This window comes from Saccostrea echinata, unplaced genomic scaffold (genome assembly GCF_033153115.1).
Source record: "Saccostrea echinata isolate AGI-Se365-2 ecotype Australia unplaced genomic scaffold, CSIRO_AGI_Sech_v1 ptg000016l, whole genome shotgun sequence".
NCBI classification, from domain to species: domain Eukaryota; kingdom Metazoa; phylum Mollusca; class Bivalvia; order Ostreida; family Ostreidae; genus Saccostrea; species Saccostrea echinata.
In genome coordinates, this window is record NW_026889765.1 from 9,265,699 (window position 1) to 9,293,680 (window position 27,982).

The 27,982-nt window shown below is 32.5% G+C and overlaps 1 protein-coding gene and 1 long non-coding RNA gene across 3 annotated transcripts in view; both read left to right on the top strand.

The window, feature by feature from the left end:
* The window catches only part of LOC133188405 (amine sulfotransferase-like), a 165,609-nt gene that overhangs the window by 36,840 nt on the left and 100,787 nt on the right, over positions 1–27,982 (top strand). The gene's annotated exons all lie outside the window — the stretch shown is intronic.
* On the top strand, positions 2–5,094 carry LOC133188893 (uncharacterized). The gene is made up of 4 exons (XR_009721339.1): positions 2–32; positions 176–385; positions 1,617–1,695; positions 4,707–5,094. It is a non-coding gene; the product is annotated as an uncharacterized LOC133188893 (long non-coding RNA).

Sequence of the window (27,982 nt, forward strand, 5' to 3'; positions counted from 1 at the left end):
GAACAAGGAGGACAAGGTGAAGAAAGGACAAGGTTATTACATTATGTATCTCACAGTATTTTTACAAAGCCCTCTCAAATCCTGATTTATGTAGTTTTTTTGTAAAACTTAAGAATGAATTCTTATTTAGTTCTTGATCCTTAAATATAAATGAAGAAGGTAACAATTTTTACAGGGCACAGTGACTTGCAGTGTGTGTCATGTAACATTATTACAACATCTATATCATGGGTCCATAATTTTGAGTAAGTCATTCATCAACCACTTTATCTGTACTGGAAACAATTTCTGAGAGGGATGAAGTGATGGAAGATAATGAGCCAGAGGGTGGAACGGAAGAGAAAGGGAAAGAAATAAAGAAAAAGGCAGAATGAAAAAGGACTAGGTAATAATTATCATCTTCCCCATCTTCCCCATCAATGTATTTCTTCAAGTCAACAAAATTACCCTGTACTTATCTTGTTCTTTCATAAATATTTTGAGAAAAAATATCAAAACATCAACTTTGACTGGATGTAGTGACTTGCATGTGTGTAATTAGCTATGGTCGATACAATGACCTTGTCAGCAAAAACAATCTTTCATTACATGTAAGTCGAATGCGGACTGATGTTTTTAATACTAATTGTTTGGCCATTATTTACACATTGAATTGTCTGTTTACACATTGAATTGTCTACAGACTTTTCCGTTTTCCGGATCATGACAAGGAGCACACATCAAATGTGAATGATTGGCAGAGGATGTTTACTCCTATATTGCACCTGATCCCACCTCTGATGTTTTTAGTGGTCCGTGTTTGCTCCTGATTTGTATTTTTTCTATGGACTCTTGAGCTTCGTTATCTCCATAATTATATGATTGTACAGTGAAAACTGTCTAATCTGACACCTGTGTAATCCGTCACACTGTAAATTCCAACGTTAAATTTCATTCCCATTTTACTTTTTTCTATGTTTTTTTTACACTGATCAATACGACGCCCTATCTATTCCGACAAAAAAATTTGTCTCCCAGTGCATGTCGGATTACACAGGTTTCACTGTATGATTAAGTGGTATTTGAGTACTCTTTACTGGAACCCAGGAACATCTTTATTTTTTTTTACTTTGTGTCATCTAGTTTAAGATAATGAGATTGGACTGAATATAGGTAATTCATCATGAAAAATGTTACATGTTACATGACTATGCCCTGACTTTACCTTAGGCTGAAAATGTCGATCAAGACACATTTCTAGTCTTCTTTGCAAGTACTTGTAAATCTGTTCAGTCATGTTTTTTTTTCTTTTGTGTGAATCAAGCTCACACTTTGAAACTTTGAATCATAACCTTGTTAATTGATGCCTGTTATAGGGGAAACGTTATTTCTTGACCAGGCTTTAATAGCAGCAAGAAATATAGGTGAATTTGAGGTCATGGAAATACCAAAACGTTTCTGTCGAAGTCAAGCAGGTACATGAAAACGAATAAGTTACTAACCACTCTTTTCTCAGATAAATCACTAAAAAGGTTCAGTATGCCAAGATTTTTCATGAATCTGGTAAAATCCGAAACTTGACAAATTGAGTTTTTGTCAGTTTAGTAGTTTATCGAATTGGATTTTTTTTTTTACAGAACTTGCAATAGAAGAAAAAGTTGAGGAAATGAAGAGGAAGAAATTGAAGATGAAAAGAAGAGCTCTGGGAGGAAAAAAGTGAGCATAGTGCAGTTATTTCTATCATTTTACATTTTATTGCTGCATTATCAGATGCTGTCTGAATCATAAACCTTATCTACTGATAAAGATGATGGGCAAACAAGGCAAGTAAATGCCTATTGTGTGACAAAAAAAGATGTAAAAAGTTAAATCTTAATCATGTCAAAATTTTCTTTGATACTTCATGTAACATTATTGTATACCTTATGTAAAATCTTTGCAATTTGCTACAATCTTATAACGATTAATATTATTGATCTATGAAATAGCAGATACACACCAAAAGAGGGCAAAAATGGTCATTTTTTCCTCCTATATCATACTTTAAGATTAATATTATTGATCTATGAAATAGCAGATACACACCAAAAGAGGGCAAAAATGGTCATTTTTTCCTCCTATATCATACTTTTTAAATATGAGTAGGTCTTCACTCCATATTTTGGTAAGATTATACTCGAAGCATATTTAAAACTTTTCCTATTTCGTTTGACAAAAACATGGTGAAATGACCAACTCTTCTAAAAATAGACTTTTATGTCACAACTAGTGATGGGAATTGGTAAGAATTTCATAATCGATGATCAGGCTACTGTAACTAACTAATTATCAATTATAATCGGACATTTACAAAGTCTGTCAATTTTAGTTTATTAAATGGTAAGAATGGTTGAATAACTACTTTCTGTGGCGGTCCAGCTGTAGTTGGAATAACTGTGTCTCGGAAAAACCCCTAGCCCTTAGGACAATATCATTTTAACGACAGAATGTTCTATCTAGTCAAGCTGGTTCTACGCTCATTTTGTAGAATCCAAAGTACGTCCATACCCAGGAATGAGCGTTGTTACCCGGGTATGAATACAATGTCTCTTTGTCTGTGCCATTACGATATGCATATAAGTTAATAGAAAAGTTGAGGCTGGAATATTTGGCTTAAAAACTATTACGCTTTTAAAATAAAATAAATAACCCGATTAATCAGAATAAAAAATTTGTAATCGAGTGCTTGGATTATGCCAGCAATCGACTGATTTTCGATTATAATCGATGATTGGAACACCACTAGTCACAACAACATTCATATCATGGTTTGACATTAACTTTTATAAGTACTAGATCAGTCGTGCTACTTCCCATAATTTTTACTAGCTCTGACCATAAATTCACTAGCCCTGACCAAACTTGAAAATTTTCTATTTATAACCTCCTATTATAATGGGAAAAAAGTTTTGAAACCATACTACAGTGTATCTCTTGCATGTGTTCATGTATACATTTTGACAGACTGTTGAGCCCATAGGTAGCAGCCCAATGAGTGAACATGCGAATGTTATAAGCTTTAAAGAACATTAATTCAAGGAACTTAAATAAAATTATTACCGTAAATATACATGTAAATAAATTAAAAACTATAATATTCAATGAATATTTATACCAAATGATACTGAACAAAGCTGAGGTTTCAATTGTGACTTGTCTATTACAGCCAGTCTAAAAAAAATAGCAATTGTGTCATGCAGGAAAGTTTTCTTTTTCAGAGCAATGGCTGTGTTTGCAATCTGAAAATTAAGAAAATTTCTTTAAAAAGTTTTTAGTCAGAGCATTTATTTGAAAGACTGAAATGAGAGTTAACATTTATTTCATCCACACAACCAGTCGGGCAAGTTATTGAACATTTAACATGATGGACCATGCATTTACTAGACTGGGTCAGTCGGACGTGCCTTAGTGTCAAACCCTGCATATCTTTCAGAAATATATTTGAAATCCATTTAGTCAAGAGCCACATTTTTAAACGTGATTTACATATGTAAATGCCCATTTTTGTCATGAGCTACATGTATGTAGTTTAGTGGTTAGCATGTTAGTCTCTTAGAAAAAAAAACTGATATTCAGGATTTAATTTCATTGCTTGGGTTTCAACCCCTAGAATACCACTTTTTTTTTTTTTTATCATAGAATGATTTTTGCTTAAAGAATTTTCCACAGAAAAGTTTTGTTTGTAATATAATGTTATACCTTTCAATAAGAAGAACTTTACTCTAAATACTAAACTCAGTATTTGAATATGACTTTTATACATTTGAAGCTATAGGCTTTTTGCATGCCTTGTTCACCCATCTCCTTATGCACATTATGAAACATGTAAAACTAATTATTACATATTACTGTTACTTGGTAGACTTTTAGTGTAATTAAAATTAGATCTTTCATTTTACTCCATTTATTAATATATGTTACTAATGAGAGACAGATAAATATACAGGAAAAGCTAATTAAAATGAATCTAATTTGTGTCGCTTGTTGAATGTTTTCATTTATAATATTCTTATAAGTGACTTGCTTGGATACATGTTTTCATTTTGAAAAAAATCCTTATTTGTCTAGATGCATGTATTCTGTTGTGAGTACTTATATAGTCTTAACTATAAAGATTCCAACCTTTTGATATGTAAATTATAGAACAAGATGAGATTAAAGTTTGGCACTTTAAACTGGAAAGCTTGATAGGAAACCAAAGGCAAGGACAAAAGAAAAGGATAACCCAAAATTTCAGAAAGTGTTTGTTAAGTTGTGAATATACTTTTCGCTGTGTATTCTTTTTAGTGCCTTTGTCGGAAAGCAATGTCCGCTAATTCAAGTACAACGCTAAATGTCTTGCACAAATACACATAAAGAAGAACATTAACAAATGCTCTAAATCAAATCCCCGCTAACTTGCTCAATAATCAACTTCTGCCAAATATCGTACATGCTAAATATTATACATTTACAGTAATTCAAAAGGCTAACAAGTTCTAAAGGATAATCATTTAATACAAATCAAATACACAAAATGTTAACTAGCTGTTTTAGGAATTTTAATTTTAAAATTTATTCTTGTCCTTTTGCTTTTAAAGAAGTGTTGTTGTGTCTTAATTAAGATTGGAAACTTGATCACTGATATATTTTTATTTCATTTTTATGTAAAAGCTTTAATGGTTCTATTATATAATTATGTATTTCAGTTCCATTTGTAAGATGTGTGGACAAAAGAAAAACAGCCATAGAGTGCCAATGTGGAGTGGAATAAGTCAGTATGACTTAAACATGGTCAATTGAAGTGTTTGAATGCCCCTCCAGAAAGCAGAACAATCTTTGAATTTGCAGGAAAGAGTATAAAATTTGCTGTTAAAATATCATAACAGCTAGACAAAGATTAAATAACAACTACATGTACATCTAAAGAATTCTTTTGTCATAATAGTGATTCATGTGCTAGTACATGTGACAAGCGCTATAACGACCTAATATAAGTGTGTTTTAGGAGCATGTTGACTCTATTGTAAATGTATTGACTCCTTATATGACCTCATTTATATATAACATTATATGAATGGTAGTGTAGTGACTTGAAATGTGTGTTGGTAATATAGCTCGTTATGTGTGGTAATTTTGTTAATTGTTTTACATGTATGATGGTACATATAGTATGGTGACTCATGTGTTGGGAATTAATGTATAATTTTATGTGTGTTACTGGTATAACTCATAATGTGTGTAAATATTGTTTTTTGTAATATATATTAGTAGTGTAGTGACTCGACATGTGTGTAAGTAGTGTAGTGACTCGACATGTGTGTTATGAGTGTAGCTTATGATGTGTGGTTATTTTGTGTATGTATGTAGTATGGTGACTCATGTGTTAGGAATGTATAATTTTATGTATGTTACCAATATGCCTCATCGTGTGATTTAAAATGGTTATTTGTAATGTATATATTAGTAGTAAAGTGACTCGACATGTGTGTTAGTAGTGTAGTGACTCGACATGTGTGTTAGTAGTGTAGCTTATTATGTGTGGTAATTTTGTTATTTGTTATGTGAGTTGTACATGTAGTATGGTGACTCATGTGTTGGGAATGTATAATTTTATGTGTGTTACTTGTATAACTCATTGTGTGTGTTTTAATATAGTTATTTGTAGTGTATATATTAGTATTGTAGTGACTCCACAAGTATGTTAGTGTGTAGTGACATGACATGTGTGTTAGTAGTGTAGTGACTCGACATGTGTGTTTGAAGTGTAGCTTATTATATGTGGTATTTTTGTTATTTGTTATGGTTGTTGTATATGTAGTATGGCAACTCATGTGTTGGGAAAGTATATTTTAATTTGATGTGTGTTACTGGTATAGCTCATTGTGTGTTTTAATAATTTTTTTTGTAATGTATATTTTATTAGTGTAGTGACTCGACATGTGTGTTAGTAGTGTAGTGACTCGACATGTGTGTTAGTAGTGTAGTGACTCGACATGTGTGTTAGTAGTGTAGTGACTCGACATGTGTGTTAGTAGTGTAGCTTATTATGTGTGGTAATTTTGTTATTTGTTATGTGTGTTGTACATGTAGTATGGTGACTCATGTGTTGGGAATGTATTGTTATATTCTTGCTCCAAAAGATACTGTTTTACCCTTGTCTGTCTAGCTGTGTGTGTGTCTGTCTGACTGTCCATAACAAATTTTTGGTCACAGTTTTCTCAGCAACTGCTCATTGCAGATGCTTGAAATTTTAGCATACTCTTTGTTTAGGCTTGGTGGGAATCATTTTCATACAAATCTGATGTCAACTTCCTGTTTATCCATGTGTTTGTCCATACCACACATAACACATTTTTGTCGCAGTTTTCTAAGCAACTACTTATTGCTTGAAATTTTAGCACACTCATTGCTGAGGCATGTCATATGGTGGGATTCATTTTTGTATGAATTTGATGCCAACTTCCTTTTTATCTGTGCGTCTGTCCGTACCATACATAACGAATTTTTTTCGCAGTTTTTTCAGCAATTACTCAGAGTAGATGCTTGAAATTTTAGCACATTCTTTATTTTGGCATGCCATATCGTGGGATTTATTTTTGTACAAGTCTGATGTCAACTTCCTGTTTATCTGTGTGTCTGTCTATACCATATATAACAAATATTTGTTGCAGTTTCTCATCAACTACTTATTGCAGATGCATGAAAGTTTACACACTCTTTGTTTAGGCATGCCATATGATGGGATTCATTTCTGAATTTGATGTCAACTTCCTGTTTAACTGTGCGTCTGTCTGTATAATATGGAACAAATTTTTGTCAAAGTTTTCTCAGCAACAACTCATTGCAGATGCTTGAAATTTTAGCACACTCTTTGTTGACGCATAATTGTCATATGGTGGGATTCATTTTTGTATGAATCTGATGTCAACTTCCTGTTTATTCATGCATCTGTCCATAGTTGAACTTGTGAATATACACATGATAGTGTATATTCAAATCACAGCGGAGGTATTACCAGTGAGCATTGGCTCACAGACTTCTTGTTTTATGTGTTACTGGTATAGCTCATCATGTGATTTAATGTTGTTATTTGTAATGTATATATTAGAAGTGTAGTGACTCGACATGTGTGTTAGTAGTGTAGTGACTCGACATGTGTGTTTGTAGTGTAGCTTTTTATGTGTGGTAATTTTGTTATTTGTTATGTGTGTTGTACATGTAGTATGTTGACTCATTACGTGTTGGGAATATGTGATTTTATGTGTGTTATTGGTAAAGCTCCTCATGTGTTCGTATATTGTTATTTGTAATATACAGTGAAACTTGTCTTATTCGGATGTTGTGTACTCCAAAAACTTGACTTATACAATGTTAACTTTAAGTCACCTGCAGTAGACTCAATTGTTCTAAATGTTGTCTTATCCAGAATGTCGTCTAATCCAGCGAATTTCTCGACATGTGTGTAAGTAGTGTAGTGACTCGACATGTGTGTTATGAGTGTAGCTTATGATGTGTGGTAATTTTGTTATTTGTTATGTGAGTTGTACATGTAGTATGGTGACTGGTGTGTCGGGATTGTATAATATTTAATGTGTTACTTGTATAACTCATTGCGCGATTTAAAACTGTTATTTGTAAGGTATATATTAGAAGTGTAGTGATTCGATATGTGTGTAAGTAGTGTAGTGACTCAACATGTGTGTAAGTAGTGTAGTGACTCGGCATGTGTTTTATGAGTGTAGCTTATGATGTGTGGTAATTTTGTTATTTGTTATGTGAGTTGTACATGTAGTATGGTGACTGGTGTGTCGGGATTGTATAATTTTAAATGTGTTACTTGTATAACTCATCGTGCGATTTAAAACTGTTATTTGTAAGTTATATATTAGAAGTGTAGTGACTCGACATGTGTGTAAGTAGTGTAGTGACTCGACATGTGTGTTAGTAGTGTAGTGAATCAACATGTGTGTTAGTAGTGTAGCTTATTATGTGTGATAATTTTGTTATTTGTTATGTGAGTCGTACATGTAGTATGGTGACTCGTGTGTTGGGAATGTATAATTTTATGTGTGTTACTTGTATTGCTCATCGTGTGATTTAAAATTGTTATTTGTAAGGTATATATCAGTAGTGTAGTGACTCAACATGTGTGTAAGTAGTGTAGTGTCTTGACATGTGTGTAAGTAGTGTAGTTACTTGACATGTGTGTTAGTTCTGTAGTGACTCCACATGTGTGTTAGTAGTGTAGCTTATTATGTGTGGTACTTTTGTTATTTGTTATGTGAGTTGTACATGTAGTATGGTGACTCATTTGTTGGGAATGTATAATTTTATGTGTGTTACTGGTATAGCTCATTGTGTGTTTAAATATTGTTACATGTATTTGTAATACATATTTTGTATTGTTATTTTGATTTGTTTGTTGTACATGTAGCATGGGATTCATTTTGTGTTGGGAATGTAGAATTTTACCTGCGGTAGTGTACATGTAGCTCATTTTGTGTGCTAATATTGTTATTTTTATGTGTAATAGTCATGTAGTGACTCAATATGTGTGTAAGTAGTGTAGCTCATTATGTGTTTTCATGTTGAGTTAGTTTAGAAGAGTGTTGACTTACTGTGTAAGTTAGAGTAGCCTCTTGCTATGTGTGAGCATAATATAAAAAGACACTTTTTTATGATGTGTATATAATTATTAAAACATTGCTAAATATAATATTATATCAACCTCTATTGATAAACTTGCATGTGTTTGAATTTCTAATGTAATGTAAGCTACATGAACAGATCATATTTTGACTGAATTTTGAATGAGCACAATTTGTGATGATTTTTATTTTTGAAATAAACAGAAATTTAATTTTCTTTGTATATGTTTATTTTTTCGTTAGATTGCAGAATAAAACTACATAACTTTTGCAGTATTAAATATCTAGAAATGCTTTTCATGATCAGAACGGTGGATACTTATACAGTTAAAATATACCACTGAGGGAGTTAGCAGGATTCCAGTTCCCCAAGGCCAAGACTATTTCCCGAGGCGAAGCCGAGGGAAATAGTCCTGGTCGAGAGGAACTGAAATCTTGCTAACTCCCGCAATGATATACTTTTAACTGTTTTATTATACTGATAAAAACTGAAAATTTAGAGTTAGAGGATTCAGATAGCATGATTTCATAGCAGGGATTAGCTCACTAACTAACTAACACACGGGGATTAGTCCATTCACATATCATACCAATGTAAAAGTAAAATCTAGAGGATTACGGATAACCGGGAATTAGCTTTCGAAGCAGGGATTAGCTCACTTGACTAACGCACGGGGACTAATCCTTTCATTACGATTTCTAGGGAATTAGTCACATCTAATGTTCTATAGGGAAAAAATCAGTAGAGATATGATAAAAATATATAACATGTTATTCTGCTTGGGAGAACGAGTTAAGGGGAAGATCAAATTGGGTAAGAATTATAGACCAATGCAAACTGATGTACAATGTATATAAAAGCAGATAAATGTTTGTCGGTGGTATGCTGTAAATTTTAAATGATAAAAGCTTGACTTCAACTGTAGGAAATTCTCGAATGGGACAAAAATACACACAATCAATCAATCAGCTGTAGGAAATATCCCTACTAAAATATCATGGTAAAGTTAGATCAAAATAACGATAGTGGTTTTATAATGCACATTATTGTGAAACCTAAAAGACATCTTAAAAGAAACGGGGCGTATAAGGCGGGGACAATCACCCGCTCTGAGATAATAAATTTCTCAATCTTTAAAGTTCATGGAAAAGTTATATTTTTCTAAAATAAAGTTTTCAGGAATGGCATTTTCAACATATTTGATTCATTTATTTTATTAAATGGCATTGGTTGATGATTTGTTTTAAAGTTGTAAGTAAAGCATATTTAGTGGAAAACTGGTTTTTTGGAGCCACACAAAATGATTTTTGAAAATGAATGGGACAAGTTCCCTTTCTACATTAACCTTTAAATGACCGAAAAGTAAATGTAAAATCAACTTAAAGTTTTAAAAAATGGAGTCTGAGCCCATTCCATTTGAAAATCGAACATTATAGAAAAAAATACGCTTCAACAACCTCTTTTATTTTAATCACACTGAAACACATCAAAGACAAGAAGACTTCGTGGCGAAAAATAAATTATTTATCAGTAAGTTATTCAGTAAAATAAAGGAAGCTAATGTGTAAAAGATGATATTGACAATACATTTTTTTTTGAAAAATGTAACTTTTCAAGAACTTTCAAAATTGAGAATCGTGTTTTTTCAGGCTGGGAGATTGTCCTCGCTCTGTACCAGGGACCTTTACAGCGAATATAGGTTTTAAAACATATCATATATAATGTATCCATTTAATAATTGAAAGGGGATTATGCTTTAGATGTTATTGACTCACACAGCACAGATTCTATAATTGGTCTTCCAAATTGAACATAGATTACCCTCTCCCCCCAAATAAGGAATAGAACAGGAAGTCACAGTCACGGTCTAGCCTTGATATTAAACCGGGAAATACTACGATCTGAAGCATGCAGTATCGAAGGGGTACAGGGATGCCCCCTAGTGTTTTTTTATTCTCCCGAGAAAATAACTGTTGTTAATGTACATGTATAGGAAATTTTAATATAAGGCGTGTTGTCATATTTTCTTCCTTTTTGCTGCTTAAAAATCGAATTTTAAGGCGGGAAGGGGGGGGGGACTCCAAAACAGTTTGACAAGCAGGAAAAAAACCTAAACCTATTGTCTAAACTCGAAAATCTTTTCTACATTCGGGCCACAAAAAAGAGAGAGAAACCCCAACCATTTGAACATGGGTAGGAAAACGAGATTATATATATATTTTTTTCTTTTTGTCCTTGGTCTTCTTGTTGGATATCACCAATCCTTCACTTTGAAGCGGTGTTCCACGTTTTCGCATATTGATAATATCTTTCCGCAAAAAATGAGTCACAATTTCTCGAATATTTTTTTTAATTACGATTCCGCATAAAAAAGGGGGAAAATGTATTACGATTCCGCAAATATGTTATCTGGATCACTGGTACATAGATAAAATAAAAATTACACAACAGATTAAGATACAAACAGGAGTAGCTGAATAGATTGCTCCCATTCATGTAGTTGTTTTTTTCTTAAATTTCATTAGAACGCTCTTCTTGTCTCTCTGAGCTGAGTCGAGTTTTCTACCAATTGGTCGAACTGGATTTAAAAAAAAATCACGGAAATAAGTTTACGGAGGGCTTCTGAAATAATACACACCGATCGATGCCTTAACTACATGTAGCACATGTATAATTCTTGTATGACTTTTTAAATAACTTTAAATAACTTAATAAGTCATACCAGATTATGTTCAGTTTGAGACTAAATGAAAAATTGTTACAATTTTCTTAATTCAATTGCAATGCATGTTTCTAACACCGACTATACTACTACGTATAGAACCATGTAAAAATAAAGTGGGTCAATTCTCTTCACTTTGTTGGACTTTCATTTAAATGTACATGTAATTATAAATATATTTCGTGGGGGACTTAAAGGTGGAGTAAGGGTGAGATTAAACACTTTTACCAACAAGCAGTTTTCCTTCACATGCATATATGTATATAACGTCCTTACTTATAAGGGGTCGTGTTTCCTGAAATGGGGTGTGTATCGAAATTCATAATTTTGTTTCTTTATTAACTCTGAATAAGATGGAAGGCTTCAAAGACCCCTGACCGTCCTGCAAGTTTCGATATTGAGAAAATAAAAAGCTATTTATAAAACGAGCATTAAAGTGTAAAGAATAAAACAAGAGATTACAATTAAATTTGTCCACGGCTCTCCGAAAGGTTCCGGATTTTTTTTTACTATTAGGTAGGGTCATAAGTATGTTTTAGGCGCAATCTTAAGACCTGCCTAGGTACTACTTAAATTTGTCTTAAACCGTAACATAAAATGAACTTAGCTAGGTCTTAGCTAAGTCAAACTTACGTTCAAAATATTTTATGAATCATCATAATTTTCATATTTATTTATATATATACATGTATTTCTAAAAAATGATTTAGACTGCAATGTTTGTCGTTATTCTTTTGTTTTGACAAAGGTTCACTTGCTTTTAAATTGTCACTTTCGCAGACATTGCACGATAACCGAACGTCTATGTACTTGAAATTGAAACTCTTAATAAAACAATAGGGACATATTAAATTCTTTTTACTCCGATGAATCAGCCCATATCAGCAGGCAAAGACTGCAGACGTTTTATGATATACTTATTTACAATTCTAATCAAGGATGGAAAAGAAGATAATTTTTCGTATACCTCCTATCTCTCTCTCTCTCTCTCTCTCTCTCTCTCTCTCTTATATTAGTGAACTCTGTCTGAATCCACGCTTGTTGCATTCTACGTTTAATCTAATTTAAGCAGACACTCTTTATTAGTTTTCTAGTAAGCACCCTTTAATTCAACGACAATTTTTCTGTGTTTTTTTTTTTTATATAAATCTATATCATCTCATTTTTGAATATAAAAATCCATGATTACTGTGTACAATTAACTTATAATGCTTAGTGTTTATAACCTAGGTCCCACTAACATTCAATCGTATCCCAAAAATAAAATTTTGCCTTTACATGAATGTCATTTAGAGATTGAAATTGGAATCAGTGATCAATATCACCCTCCTCCCCTTTCCCCCGACGAAAAAATAAAATTCTTATATATACCAATATTAAATAGAGAAAATTATTTTCTTTAATGTATACTATGATTAGATGAATGTTTTGACGTCGAAAGTCAACCTTTGAATAGTTCTAAATATGTGTTCAAAGAAGTTAAAACATGCTTAAGTCACCTCTACCGACTGCCTAAGTTTTGCTAAGATTGTCAAATCTTAGCACGCTTCTAGTTATGGTCTTAAGTTTTAAGACTGTACTTAAGTCCTACTTTAGCATGGTCTTGGACTTAAATACATTTATGTCACGACCCCCTGAACCGTAATCATGCTGAAAAATTCATTTAATCAAAACAGATTATGGGCAGAGCAAAAATAGACCTCTGAAAACAGATCAGGTGCCATGGAGGAGTAAGCAACCCCTACCGATTGACCGGTGTTGCATATTATTTGTTCCGCCTCGTTTAAAGATCGGGGGGGGGGCTAATACGATAACTTTTTAAAGAAAAGGTCCAGCGCGTATAAGAAAAGGTCTGCTTACATTTAAAGGTCCAGGTAGTGCAAAATGCTACCTGCATAAACCTTGACAATCACATAAATTTTCAGAGAATGGGTTTATATCATTTGAAAAAAGAATTGTTTACCCTTGTCGTTCAATATGATCTCTAAGGCAAGACTTGCTATTCCCTGTTCAGCTGCTTTGAGTTGTGCTGCTTATGCCCCAAAAAATAAATGTAAAAAGTGTCACATTTATGGTGCTATTGTTTGTTGTTTTTTTTTTTTGTTTTTACCAGCGTTTGCTTCGATTAAAGGTGTTAAATCTGCCTGTGTGTTCAGGTAATAAAACAAGGGGGGGGGGGGTGAAGTAATCATACCTCTACCTGCAGGTAGGTAGCAATGGCAATGTAATGGCCATGTATTTGCCTTATATCAATTGCTCTGAATTCTTTATTTTAATAATTTATGCCAAGGAACAAATTATAGTACTATTATGATATTCATACTTTAAAATTGTAATTTATATTATTATAGTCTATTTTTAGTAGAATATTTTAAGATATTTCTTATCCCAAGTGTAGATTTCAATACGAAAATCGATTAAAAAAATATACGAATGACTATTCTTCAATTTTGTTTTAACAATCGCCATTTGTTTTCAGTTTATAATTACATTTTAATTATTTACTTTTGGATAGGGTAAAATATGCATTTACCTAATGATGTATTCTATGTATATCTACTACTGAAATAAATACATTTAATGCTTAAGCTTTAAACAGGTAACTCAATGTTGAAAACATACATCAGAATGAAAGTATGGTTGAATAGATTTAATTCTTTGAAGCATGGGGGAGGAGGGAAGGGGCTATTAGTTTGCAAATATTTACTCAAGAATAGAAAATAAAGCATATTTACAGTTGGGACAATCGAAAATAACATCAGTTGATCCCTTTTTTTGCGTACCAAGGACTTTCTTATATGTGCAACCCCCCCCCCCCCCCTTTAACTGAAAATTAGTTCAATGTGTAAGCCTGTATCTGTACCTGTAGGGTTTCTGAACATTATCATTGAGATACAGACATCAGCAGAATACGATTCGGGTATCTGGATTAACCGGGTGCAACATGCTGCATACACCCCGGGCACAACATTGAATTTTCGTCAATATCTTTAAATACGAACTGTTTTATAAACAAACAATTTATGCATACATTTATACAGATAACGTGTACTTAACAGTAATATGAAAGTGGTGATAAAGCGAAGCTTTATTCTGATATGTAGTAGTTACCCCATATAATATTGTTTGTTATGTACAGATAACCTACACTTTTATATGGCCGTAGGAACCGGGGGGCACGGGGGTGGGGGCGTGCCCCCCCCCCAATAATTTTGCCGATATATAGATTATTATAGGAAACATAGATACTATTTGCTTGTGCCCCTCAATAAAAACGTCTGATGCCCTTTTTTATTTTTATTTTATTTTTTTTTTTTTTGCTTGTCAGGAATTCTTGTGTCCTCTCAACTGTCAACTGAAAATGTATGGCTATGCCCCCCAAACTGAATTTGCTTACTACGGGGCTGTTTTAGTAAAAGAAAAAAAAACCCAGCTAACTAATGGTACAATTGATCATAAACACAATGTAGCGTCAATCTTGCTCTGATCCTCGGAATTGTGTTGAGGTGTTTGATAAAACTAGAAAGTGTACAGTGGATTCATAGGTATCCATATACTTCTTAGATAATGCTTTCTTCCGTTTGCATATGCTTTCCGGCGAAATATATCCATAAATTGAAATATTGATAATGTACAAAAAGGATACATTGACCCCCTTTTTATCGCCCCGAAAGCATATACCCCGTGCACAACGTAGCATACACCCCGTATGTTGGAATCTACACGATGTAAAAGGTCGACCCTCTGTATTTCAGATCAGTGTATCTTTCTGTTAAAAAGTGAAAATTATGGACAGGGTTTATTGGATAGCGTAAAAACTAAAGGTTTACGTCAAAACGTGGCCAACGCACATTTATTTTTCAATACTTCCCTCGAAAATTTTACCAGATCTGAGAACAAAGCAGTCCTGTAGTTTTTTGTTGTTTTTTTTTTTTTGTTTTTTTTGTATACCGTATTTAAGGAAGGCTGGTTAAGTCCTGTGCGTCACTTTCAAGCACCTGTTCGACTTCGATAAACTCGCTTGCCTGTCTGGAAGTTTGTGTATGCTTAGAAAGCATTGTCTTATAAAGTCTGAAAACAAATTCTCGAGGAGTTTGTTTTCGACGAGTTACATGTATGTCTTCTATAATTTTCGTAATTTTGGTAATAATTAATATATAATTATTGAAATTTGATACTGGTGTGCAACCTAGAGTAAGCCCCAGGGCGAACTTAAAAACTCAATTTGATATAAAAGGTATCCCCTCTGTATTCCCAGGTATGCTTCAGTCAGAAACTTAATTAATATACATGCTATGATTTATGAATATTGCTCATTTCTGATATTTAAATAATATCAATTCATACGTAAACCTGTATGGCAAGGCCATACAGAATATGATGAGGTCATCTTTAAAAAATTGTTTGTGCTCTCCCGACCGACTGCTTCAAAATGGCTGTACTCAAACCTTTTTTAACCTCCAGGGAATACTAATTTCCCCTTTTATTCCCAGATTTTCTCATCTTGTCAATATGACAACCATTCAATTTTTTTCAGACCAGTGGAGAGCTACATGTATATATCTGCAGCTAGATATGACTAAAATTTTTCGATAATATATATATAATATTTTGTATTTTATAAAACATTTATACCTCGTACACCACTCTAAACAATTATTTATGTTATATACATGTAGTAGACTTTATCCCTAGCCCCCCCCCCCCCCCCCCCCGATCTTTTATTACATAGTGCCATTGTGCACCTCGTATATTACTTTTTGATCTATCACTAATTTCGGGTCTCTCAGAGCAAAACATGGACTTTGCCTTTATAATCATATCGGAGGCGGGGTTATCCTTTAGTGAGTTCAGTGCTCACAGTACCTCTAGTTTGTTATGTGAGTTGTACATGTTGTATGTTGACTCATGTGTTGGTAACGTATAATTTTATATGTGTAACTGGTATAACCCATTGTGTGTGATTTAATATTGTTAGTTGTAATTAATATATATTAGAAGTGTAGTGACTCGACATGTGTGTTAGTAGTGTAGTGACTCGATATGTGTGTTAGTTCTGTAGTTACTTGACATGTGTGTTAGTTCTGTAGTGACTCCACATGTGTGTTAGTAGTGTAGCTTATTATGTGTGGTAATTTTGTTGTTTGTTATGTGAGTTGTACATGTAGTATGGTGACTCATGTGTTGGGAATGTATAATTTTATATGTGTTTCTGGTATAGCTCATCGTGTGATTTAATATTGTTATTTTTAATGTATATTTCAGTCGTGTAGTGACTCGACATGTGTGTAAGTAGTGTAGTGACTCGACATGTGTGTTAGTAGTATAGTGACTCGACATGTGTGTTAGTGGTATAGTGACTCGACATTTGTGTTAGTAGTGTACCTTATTAATATGTGTGATGCATAAATAAACCTTCAGAAAAGCATTTATGGAGAAAGCAATACATTATATATGTAAACTTACGTTCATGTGACATCAAAAGTTTAGCCCAATAAGTAATCATTCGTGCCTTTATACGTATTATTAAAGGGTATCGCCCAGTTTCCCCATATATATACCATACAATTTGGAGTGCTGGATTTAACATGTAAAACAAATTTCAGAAATTTTAAGTGTATACGTAAATTAAAATACCTTATTTTTCTAAGTACTCCATACATGGATTTTGATGCTTGTTTAGTTAAATGTGTTTTGGCACTTCTGAAGAAACCACTACGAGACATGATAACACCTACATTGTAAATATTTAAATTCGTTCACAATTTCAATTGGTGCACCTCTATACAAAAATATTTTCTTTGGTATTCTTCCTCTAGAAAAATTACTATTTTATTCTTGTCTGTATTTACTTGAAGCTTACAATGGTCACAATAATCAGAGAAAATATTCAAAGATCTTTGTAAATCCTCTGGATTATCAGATAATAAAACTGTGTCATCAGCATAAAAAAGTCTAAAAAAGTTAAATATTATCTGCATTTCAATTTCTAATTTTTCATCAAATCTCGTAACCCCTTCAATATTATTCTGCAATAAATAGTTTTCTAAATTGTTAATATATAAAGTAAAAAGAAATTGGGATAAATTTTCCCCTTGTCTTACCCCAAGGTTACACATGAAAAATTCAGAGATATTTTGATCAATATATATCTTCGATTTAATACCACTGTACATATATTTGATAAATCTTAGACATTTACCATCTATACCACTTTTAAACACTTTGGACCACAAACCAGATCGATCGCCAAGCAGCATCAAAGGCTTGTTTAAAGTCAATAAATGCACAATAAAGTTTTTTCTTACTAAAAGAAACAAATTTACACAAAAAATCTAATATCAATATGTTATCTTTTGTACCATATCCTTTTCTAAAGCCAGCTTGGGCTTCAGTAATCAATTATAATTCATCAGAAAAAGTATCCAAACGCTCACATAAAATACTGGTAAATACTTTTCCTAAACAGCTTAATAGTGTTATTGGTCTATAGTTTTCAGGAAGAGGTGGGTCTTCCTTGTTTTTATAAATTGGCTTAACGATACCAATAAGCCATTCCTCAGGTACAAAACCAGTATCAAAAATCAAATTGAAAAGGTCAACATATAGTGGCAAAAACATGATATTGTTGTACTAATATATTCGTTACAGAATTGATCATACCCTGGAGCTTTATTATTTTTCAGTTTGTTAACTGCTTGCAAGATTTCTTCTGCAGAGATTTGACAATTTAAAGGGGAGTTATTATCGAAATTGACATCATTATCATCTACATCACTTTCATCATCTTTAGATTCATTATTTTTTTTTCTTCAAAAAATCGTACATTGCTTTGATATCAACTTCAGTTTTACATCTAGCCTTCGAACTATTTAAAATTCTCCAATATTCCTTAATATCACTTTTCTGTAAATTTTCTAATTTTGACGTTATAGATAAAGAATATTCTTTAATACATTTATCCATTGTTTTCATGTATTCTTGTATTTCTTAAACACGAAATAGTGAAGTCATCTTAAATTACTTGAAATATATCATTAAATCAATCATTGCTCTCAAAAGAACTGAAGTGCCAATCAATTATTGCTCTCATCAATTGAATTAATGCGAATTATTGATGCTGGCAAACATTAGAAAAATTAAGGCGCGCATCATTTGAATTGATGAGATCAGTAATTGATTTGATGCTAGCAGCAATTAAATTCAGTCATTCTTCTCATCAGTGGAATTTAACTCGAGCCCCAACAATGTGATGGCATTATTAATATTGCTGAAATATTTAAAATTTCTAACCAATTATCACATGTTTTTTTTTTATCATTTCAATTTACATGCTTTATTTGAATATATCTTTAACACAAGTAACATAAAAAGTATGTTAATTTGGCTGGTATGGCAGAGCTTCCATATTTCCTTATATGCTCAAGCATGCACATCGTTTAGTCTCCCCCAAAGTAAATTGATTAAAAAAAATTAATACTCCTTCAGGGCATAGGATACTCAAAATCAAAGGTTGTACATATTTTATCATTGACAAAACTATAATTATCACGAAGTTTGCATAGAAAGCCATCTTCGTATATGAATTTTCTCTTAATTTTTACTTTCATATTTATACTGAAATTCATTGTAGGAACACGATACAAAAATGTTATCACTAAAACACCCTTTTAAATTTTCTGTTTATGTACACGTTATAATGTATTTCATTAACTTATGATTGATTTATCTTCTTTAAAAAATTTTCAAATACTCTATTAATGTAGTACCGAGAAATTTCAGTCGCCCAGTATGCCTACTAGAATACTACCTGCCTACTATTGTACTACAGTATGCCTACTATGCCTATACTAGAATAAGAACAAAAATATATCTATTCTCCAACTTCTTCTGTGAATAAAATGGCTTTGCATCGTCAAAATTCCGGAGCTTTCAGGGACTTTAGTCCTCTGCGCCATCATCTGGGCTTTGCCCTGAATCTATCAAGGGTATTGAGGCGGCTTGAGACACCCTGTCCGTTTAGAGAATGCATTTTAGCATTTTCTAGCTAAACCACATGTTTTTTGTTAGATAGCGTATTTTCAAATCATTGAAAGTCTCCCCCACCGGTCAATCTGAGCAGTAGGGTGTTAAAACACACTTTACCAAGCGGTCAGGGAGTCTTCGCATCTTCTTAACTATACATTAGGGTATATGACTATATGTAATCTTTAAGAATTTTCTCTTGAAAATGGTTAAAAATGGAACGGCGAAGTATTTTTATCATTATCATTATTCATTTTTTATCATGTTTTTGCATTGTATATATAGATATTGTACCTCTGAACAGTTTATATGAATATATATATATATATATATATATATATATATATATATATATATATATATATATATATATATATATATATATATATATATGTTATAAATGTATCCCATGTACTATTATTTTGGGTTGGGTGAATAAACTGAACTTGCACTTGAACTTGGGCGATTATCATTGGGTATTAATGAGAATGAATTATCATTAATACAATTAATTCCACTAACTTTTTGGTTACCCAGATCACGGAATATTTACTGTTTTGAAACTATGATGAATTGACGTTCGACTTTGTTTTTTTACTAACTGACCACACGATTCTTCACACAGGGATTTTTTGGGAAAAATTTAAAGAAAATTCGATGCTGAAAGAATATATATTTCAAACATGCCACTACTCTAAATTTTGAAAGAACTTATAAATCGCAAGTTATCTAGCTTAATGCCGAGCAGCTAATATTGACTGCTGATAATAGCAGTATTGCTTCGGATGCTGCTTTTTCCTTCATTATCAGCAAAAGTGACCATTTAGGTGCTTAGGGAGTAGCTTTTTTCGTAACTTTAACAAGCATTTTGAGAGTATTGCATATGCAATGCTAGCACCCTACCGGCAAATGTTATCTGGTTCTCCTAAAAAATTGAAATGCCCGTAATTCCGTCAAAACTCTTGAAAGCGGAAATTCAAACTTGATCTGTAACTTAGTAAAGGTAGACTCACATACCAAACATCACTTCAATATTTGCGAGCTGTAGAAAAAGGGCGGAAAATTCAAGTGCCATGGGAAGGACTTACAGAGGGACAGACAGGCAGACAGTTGAGGAAAGAACCGTTTTTACCAGTAGGGGACTAGTTTTTAGCTTAACGAATCTTGCACAGATGTTACATGGAAAGAAAAGATACAAGACATGCTTAGGATACTGCTTGAAATACATTTTCTGAATGAGTGAGAGCATCAGATCAGTTATTCCTCTCATCAGCTGGATTTATACGCGCAACTATTCAATAAAGGAGAGCAATAATTGATTTGATGCGCTTATCAATTGAATCGAAGATAGGCCTATCAATACAGTGGCGGAAAATTTACTCGCAAAGAATCAATTTAGAGATTGTCTTAAAAAAGATTTTTTCCGTTCTTTCATTAAAAGAAAGTATCGTTCATTCCATTATTAATAATAAAAAATGAATTGATGATGTCCTTGATTATTAAAAGATATCTTCAATTATCGACTCTGAGATTAATGTTAATTAGAGTTTATGTTAGACCGGCGCTGTACATGCTGTATACATGTATATGTCAACATGGGAACAGCTCTGATAACATACATTTTTGCCGTATATCCAATCTTTTCCTTTGATCTTGTGTACTGTCTTGTACATACATACACCATTTATATCAGTAAATAAAATAAAATAAACGGTGCAATTAAAAAATTAAACATGATCACTAGCTGTAGCGATTTTCCTGTGTGTTTATAACCTTGTAGTGAATTGACGGTTGAATTTGCTGTACTGATTTGCACGTGTGTGTTCAATAAGTGTAAAAATGTAGTGAGATTCATGTCGAATTTCAATATACTTAAAGTAAAAGATATCAAAAATTCCTATGGATACAGAGAAATCCTAAGGTTAACCTCGGTATATTCTGGTCTTACTTTCTCTTTTTCAAGCCTCTAAATCGGTGAAGCGAGATGAAGGTAAAATTTCAAATGTAGTCAGTTGGCTGGATTTACAAACAAGGGTGTGTGTATGTGTGTGTGTGTGTGTGTGTGTGTGTGTGTGAGAGAGAGAGAGAGAGAGAGAGAGAGAGAGAGAGAGAGAGGAGCGATAACTCTGCAAGGGAGATCGTGTGGGTCTACAATCTTAATCGTATGCAAAAGAAAGTGATTAAATGACAAAAACCAAAATAAATGAATAAACAAATAAATATAAAGAAATAAATAAATAATAATTATGATTGTATCAAGTGGTAACAGAAATTTGTATAATAAAAAATAGCAAATAAATTACTAGATATTGCATTTTTCATGTAACTTGGGGAAAATCTGTTCATGTTGTAAGTGACAAACTATTTTCGTTGAGATTATATTTTTTGAGACAAAATTAACTAGACAAAGTCGTTTGATATTCACCACACTTCTCTCGTTCAGTAAGGAATTAATTATGAAAATTATGAAATATTGACACCAGAATTCCTGAACAGCGATATGCACATATGCGCAGGAACATTTAAAAATAAAGTTACCGGTTATTGATTATTCAAGTCTTGAAAGGTTAAAAAATTTGTGTGAAGTTTTTTTCCCAAATAAGAGTTTCCTGTGTGGCGCAGTGGCTAGAGCGTTTGCTCTAGAGTCGTGGAGTAAGGAGTTGATCCTTAACGTCGTGGGTTGGAATCCCACTGCGGGACACGGAGACCGGTTCTTCGGATGATACCGTGTAAACCATCCTGTGTCTCAATAGGTGCTGGCACAAAAAAGATCCCTCACTGCTAAAAGGCCCTATCTATAAGTGCCGAGTATATTTCTGAATTTGCAGCCCTCCACCTGCAAGAGATGGCGTCTCAATATGAGTGAAAAATTCTCGAAGGGGACGTCAAAGAAACAAACAAACAACCCTAACAAAAAAAAAAAATTCTATATTTAACTTTAGTTTACTATAATTAATATTAGTGATAACTTTCACACTATGAAAACTTTGATTTACTATAGTGATAACTTTGACACTTTGATTAACTTAAGTGATAACTATAAAATCTTTGATTTACTATAGTGATCTCTATGAAAACTTTGATTTCCTATGGTGAAAACTTTGATTTACTATAGTGATCACTATGACACTATAGTGATCACTTTGAAAACTTTGATTTATCATAGTGATAACTTTGACACTTTGATTTACTATAGTTAACTAAAGTAAACTATAGTTAACTATAGTATTTTTTGTTAGAGAAATAAGAGTTGCCTGCCCTATTAATAAAATAATTATAAACATGTATTTTTGATCGATGTAAAAATAAAATAATGCAAGTTATGCATTTAAAGACAAGTATATTTAGTCAGTGTCTGCGAAGGGGTAAATTAAAGAAAATTAAATTTGTTGATTAATCAATTTCTTTAGATATAACACGGAAAGGGATCAAGTGCAATGTTACAACGCAAAATGTAATAACAACGCAAAATGTAATAAACCGGGATTATTGCATTTTGCGTTATTACATTTTGCGTCGATATCAACGCAGAATGTAATAGCGCAAAATGTAAAAACAGACTTTTTAGGATTATTACATTTGTGTTATTACATTTTGCGTCAAGATTTAGCAAAATGCAACAACGCAAAATGTTATGACACACTTTTTGGTCAGTAAGGTTGAGAATAATTTTTAATTTAGCAGTGGATGAAGAAAATAAACGGAAAGAAAATAAAACAAAAGGAAAAATAAACATTTGCCAGTTCTTGCATTAGATCTGATTTCACCATATATTGATTTCATTAGCCATTTAAAATCAGTTGATTTTCAAATCATAGGAGTTGCGAATGAGAAACGTGCGTGCACATGTGTGTAGGGTCGGGGGATATTTCGTTGATCAGTTAATCAGTTTGCTTTTGCTTTTTGATGGGCACATGCATGAAATTTAGATAAGAAATCTATTTATTTTTACTGGCAGGTGTAATGATGGCGGGAAGGGGATTTCTTGACAATTCAGATTTCGTACTGTTTTCCAAAAATCAAGTGCATTGCAGACCAGCAAAAATAAAATTCTCTCTCTCTCTCTCTTCAATAATAAAATGGATCGTTTCTGCATGCGCATAAATATGCACTTCTAATATGCTAACCAATGTCCACATACACGTCGTACATGCATATCAAGAGCTTTAAATGGACCCATGGTCAATCTATGGTAATTAAGAATGCCAGTGATGATTATATAATACAGACTGATTTATAAATAGACATGTCAATCAAAGTTTAGTTAATATAGGTAATGATTTATAAGTAATCAATAAAAATTTTAGAAGCAGAGTTTAAAAAAACATACTATTAGATTTAGTAATGTCCGTAAAAGCCGTAACGTTTGTCCCATAGTCATAGGTCTGGCTGTCTAGCTGTCTATTTAGTAAAGTGAGTTTCCCCATTGTTATATGTTTAAATCAATTTTGTGATATTTCACTGTGAACACAATACAGAAAAATAATTATATTTTATTTTATTACATTTTGTTTTATTACATTTTGTGTTGTCCTCCAGGCAAAAATAAAGTAATGCAAAATATGTAACAACCAATAAGTGCAGTATTACATTTTCGTTTATCCCAACGCAAAATGTAATAACGCAAAATGTTATAATCCCAGTTTATTACATTTTGCGTTGTTATTACATTTCGCGTTGTAACAAGTGCAACCACTCCATATATTTATTTGAACTTGATCCACGCATGATTACTTGTATTTCGAATTAGTTATGAATTATTTTACAAATATCAATAATAAAATTGTTATTTTATACATTTCTAACTGTCTGGGAATGTAACTTTTTATCTCAAAAAATAAAATAAGACTCTTTCTTAATTGAAACTATAGTACACACAATTTCACACCACTGCAGTCTTCCAATAGGGACAGTGCTTATCGGTAAGAACAGAAGGGACAGTAAAAAGGGTTTATCAAAGTTGATCAGCACTTACTAAGCTTGTCAGCTCTTGCTAAGTTTATCAGCACCGGCACTGGAAAGGTAAGTTTTGCAGTAAAGACAGTACAATGTCAGTAATTGCGTAAGTTTTCAGTAAAAATAGGGATGTAAGTACGTTTCTGATTTAGTAGTGATGAACTTTTACATGTATATCAATTAATGTACTGATAAATCGAACAATCTAGTAACCATTGGGAGAGTACACGCAGAGTGTAAAATAATGCATTAATTACTTGATTATTATAAAATCGGATGTGCAAAATTTTCATTTGTCATCATTGTTGCAAAAACTATATTTGTCATTGTAACAGTTTATGATTCAACTTAAAAAGTTTTCATAGATTTAGACCTTTAAAGGTGCTTAGACACAGATTTGAAGTTAATATTTTCTCAAATTTTTTGTATAATATCACGACTTATATATCGCAATAGTATTTCACACGAAAATATAATTAAAAACTTATTTTATCTGGAAATTATTGGAACTACGAATTCCTGGACGCGTTTGATTAACACATCCTTGCACTTTCACAAATTTTATCTTTATCCTTAATATTTAAGAAAAGAAGCGATTTTGTTGTGTATTAATGAAAAACATTACATCTATAATCCAGAAAATTCAGAGTAGAAATGTGCGAAAGCAAACCCCCTCACTAATATCGTCAGCCCGTGCTCAGTGTTGTGTACAGAGTTTAACAAATTGAATACACCCGTGAAACGTAAACTGTTTTTGTAAACAGGGCACGAGCTCTGTTGTTGATAATGTTTACGATTCACCGGGTGTGTTCAATTGTTAAAGTCTGCACACACCACTGAGCACGGACTGACAATACTGTGAGTGGGTTTTGCTTTCGAACATTTCTACACTGAATTTTCTGAATCATAGTTTAAATATTTCTCATAAATACACAACAAAATTGCCACTTTTCTTAAGTATTAAGAATAAAATTAAAATTTATGAAAGTGCAAGAATGTTTCAGTCAAACGCATCCAGAAATTTGAAGTTTCAATAACTTCGAGATGAAATAAGATTTTTATTATATTTTAGTATGAAATGCTATAGCAACATATAAGTCATGAAATTATAAAGAAAATTGGAGAACATATTAACTTCAAATCTGTGTCCAAGCACCTTTAATATTTTATTTCTCTCAAATTTACATGCTAACTTTCAAAGCATTGGATTTTTAAAATTTAGAATTCTGATTCAAACCCTAATTTTGAATACCAAATTATCTTTTAATTTTTAAGCTTTTAGAATCTTACTTGAAATATTCAAAAACCATATTTCCAAATCTGATTTAATGCATATTAACTTTTTAAAAGCTTGAATTATTTATGGGTAAAGTATAAAAGTATCTATTTCACAATTTAATCACGTAAAGACTAACATTAAAAATTGCTAGTCTTATTTCTTGTCTATATATGACATAGACATGTTGTAATTAGTGTTTAATATACACTTGAATTTTGCAATATAATAAAGGTTCTTCTTGCACTGCTAGAAAAGTTTGAACGCAATTCAATATTGACCTTAATAGCTCAATTTTGAGAGGACCTGACTAAAATGCAAGAGGATACGGCATAATACCTAACTTCACCGTAATTATTATTTTATTAAAATGTAAATGAATTAATAACATTTTTCTCAATTGTAAATTTATGGGAGGGAGAACTTATATATAATAAATTATTTGCAACTTTTATTCCCGAAATATAATAGAGCGCACAAACAAAGACTTTACGAGTGGATTTTTTTTTTCTTGATTCCTCTATGCATTGATCAGCGGAGTAAAAATAATATTTTGCATTTCATATTATGTTTAAATGTAGCACAAACGTAAAAGGAAGAAGACTTGAGCCGCTACCGTCCGTCTGTTACACAATCTTCTTCCTTAAACTCCTCCTATATTTTAAGCTGCAGTCAACTACTGTAAACCAACTTTTATTCGTGTGCGAAAAATATCCGCGAGTTTCGCGACTTACTTTAACTCGCGAATATTAATCGTCGCGAACCAATTATTTTGCTTTGTATTTCTCCTTTGAAGAAGAGCATATTTGGATACATACACCGATGTGCGGGTATTACTGTCTTATGAAAGGATTTAGTATTTAGTTGTTCCCCCTTTTGTACAAATAATAGTCTCTATGTTACTAGATTTGACATGATTTAAAATTTCACAATACATGCACTTTCTGGAATTGAGTATCATTCCCAATGATGTGCATTCCATATGTCATTTTATAGCCGTTGGCATGTGTCACAATAGTCTTTCATTGTTATGGGTTTTACCAATGCATGACAAAAGGCAATCAATATTTGAGCAATATATCCTTCCGATATTAACTGCTATAAAGGAGAAACTTTAGACGTACTGTGCTATAATATATTCGAGAAATGGTGCAAATCAAATGTGGATTCTCATAAATTCCAAAGAACATTTAAGAAATTTAAAATCACAAAACTTTTTAAAAGTCAGTAACATCAAAACATATGACCTTTTGACACTTACTAAAACCATTCCTCACGATAAACTTCACGTACATACTCTGAGGTTGATAATTAAAGGATGCCGAGTTCCTCATCGACAACATCCATGTAGTTTTTGGAGATCAGGTCTTTCAACAACCGTTGGAATCCAAATATGCATTAATTTTGCTCCTTCATTAGCCGACCTGTTTTATAAACCTATGAAGAAGTTATTCAAAAACGTCTACACAAAAAGAAGAAAACACTTACTGTGGCCTCCAACTCGGCACTCAGATATATCGACGACGTTTTATGCATTAACAATAGTTTCTTCCATTCATATGTCGACTCAATATATCCCAGTGCACTCGAAATAAAAGACACCACATCTGTTTCATATTTTTATGTATTAATGACTATAGACGATAAGGGCCAATTAACAACTAAACTGTATGACAAACAAACGCGATGACCAGATTTTCCACCGTCAAATTTCCTTATCTATGTAGTAATATTCCATTATCACCTGCATAGAGGGTTTACATCTCCCAAATTATTCGATACTCAAGAGCATGCTCTGAATACAATCAATTCCCAAAAGGAGGCAGGCTACTGACAAATAAGTTGATTTTCAAGATTTCTATAACCTCGTTTAAAGTCAGCATTTTGTTTATTCTATGGTCGTTATAATGACCTTGTTAGCAAATAAAACCTATTATCGTATTTTGACTGACATATTCCGTACCAATTGTTAGACCTCTGTTTTTAAACTAAATTTGACGACGGATTATTCCGTCTTCCCGATCAATACACAGGGCTTACGGCGGATGTGACCGGGTAACAGGGAATGCTTAATCCTCATAGGCATCTCATCCCACCTCTAAAATGTCCAGGGGTCTGTGTTTAATGTCCCGTTTACAGATTTGTATTGGTTGCAGGATTTTTGAGATCGATCACTGTCCTCTTTTCTTAACCTATTTAAATTTGTCAATCAAGGTATAACAATAACAATAACGTGTGGGTTGTAGAAAAATGACCCCCGTAGAATAATGACCCCTTGTCAATTTATTATTCAAAAAGCTGATTTTGGTAGGAATATTCTTGTTAGGCAAATAAATAGGGGTAAAATCACGCAG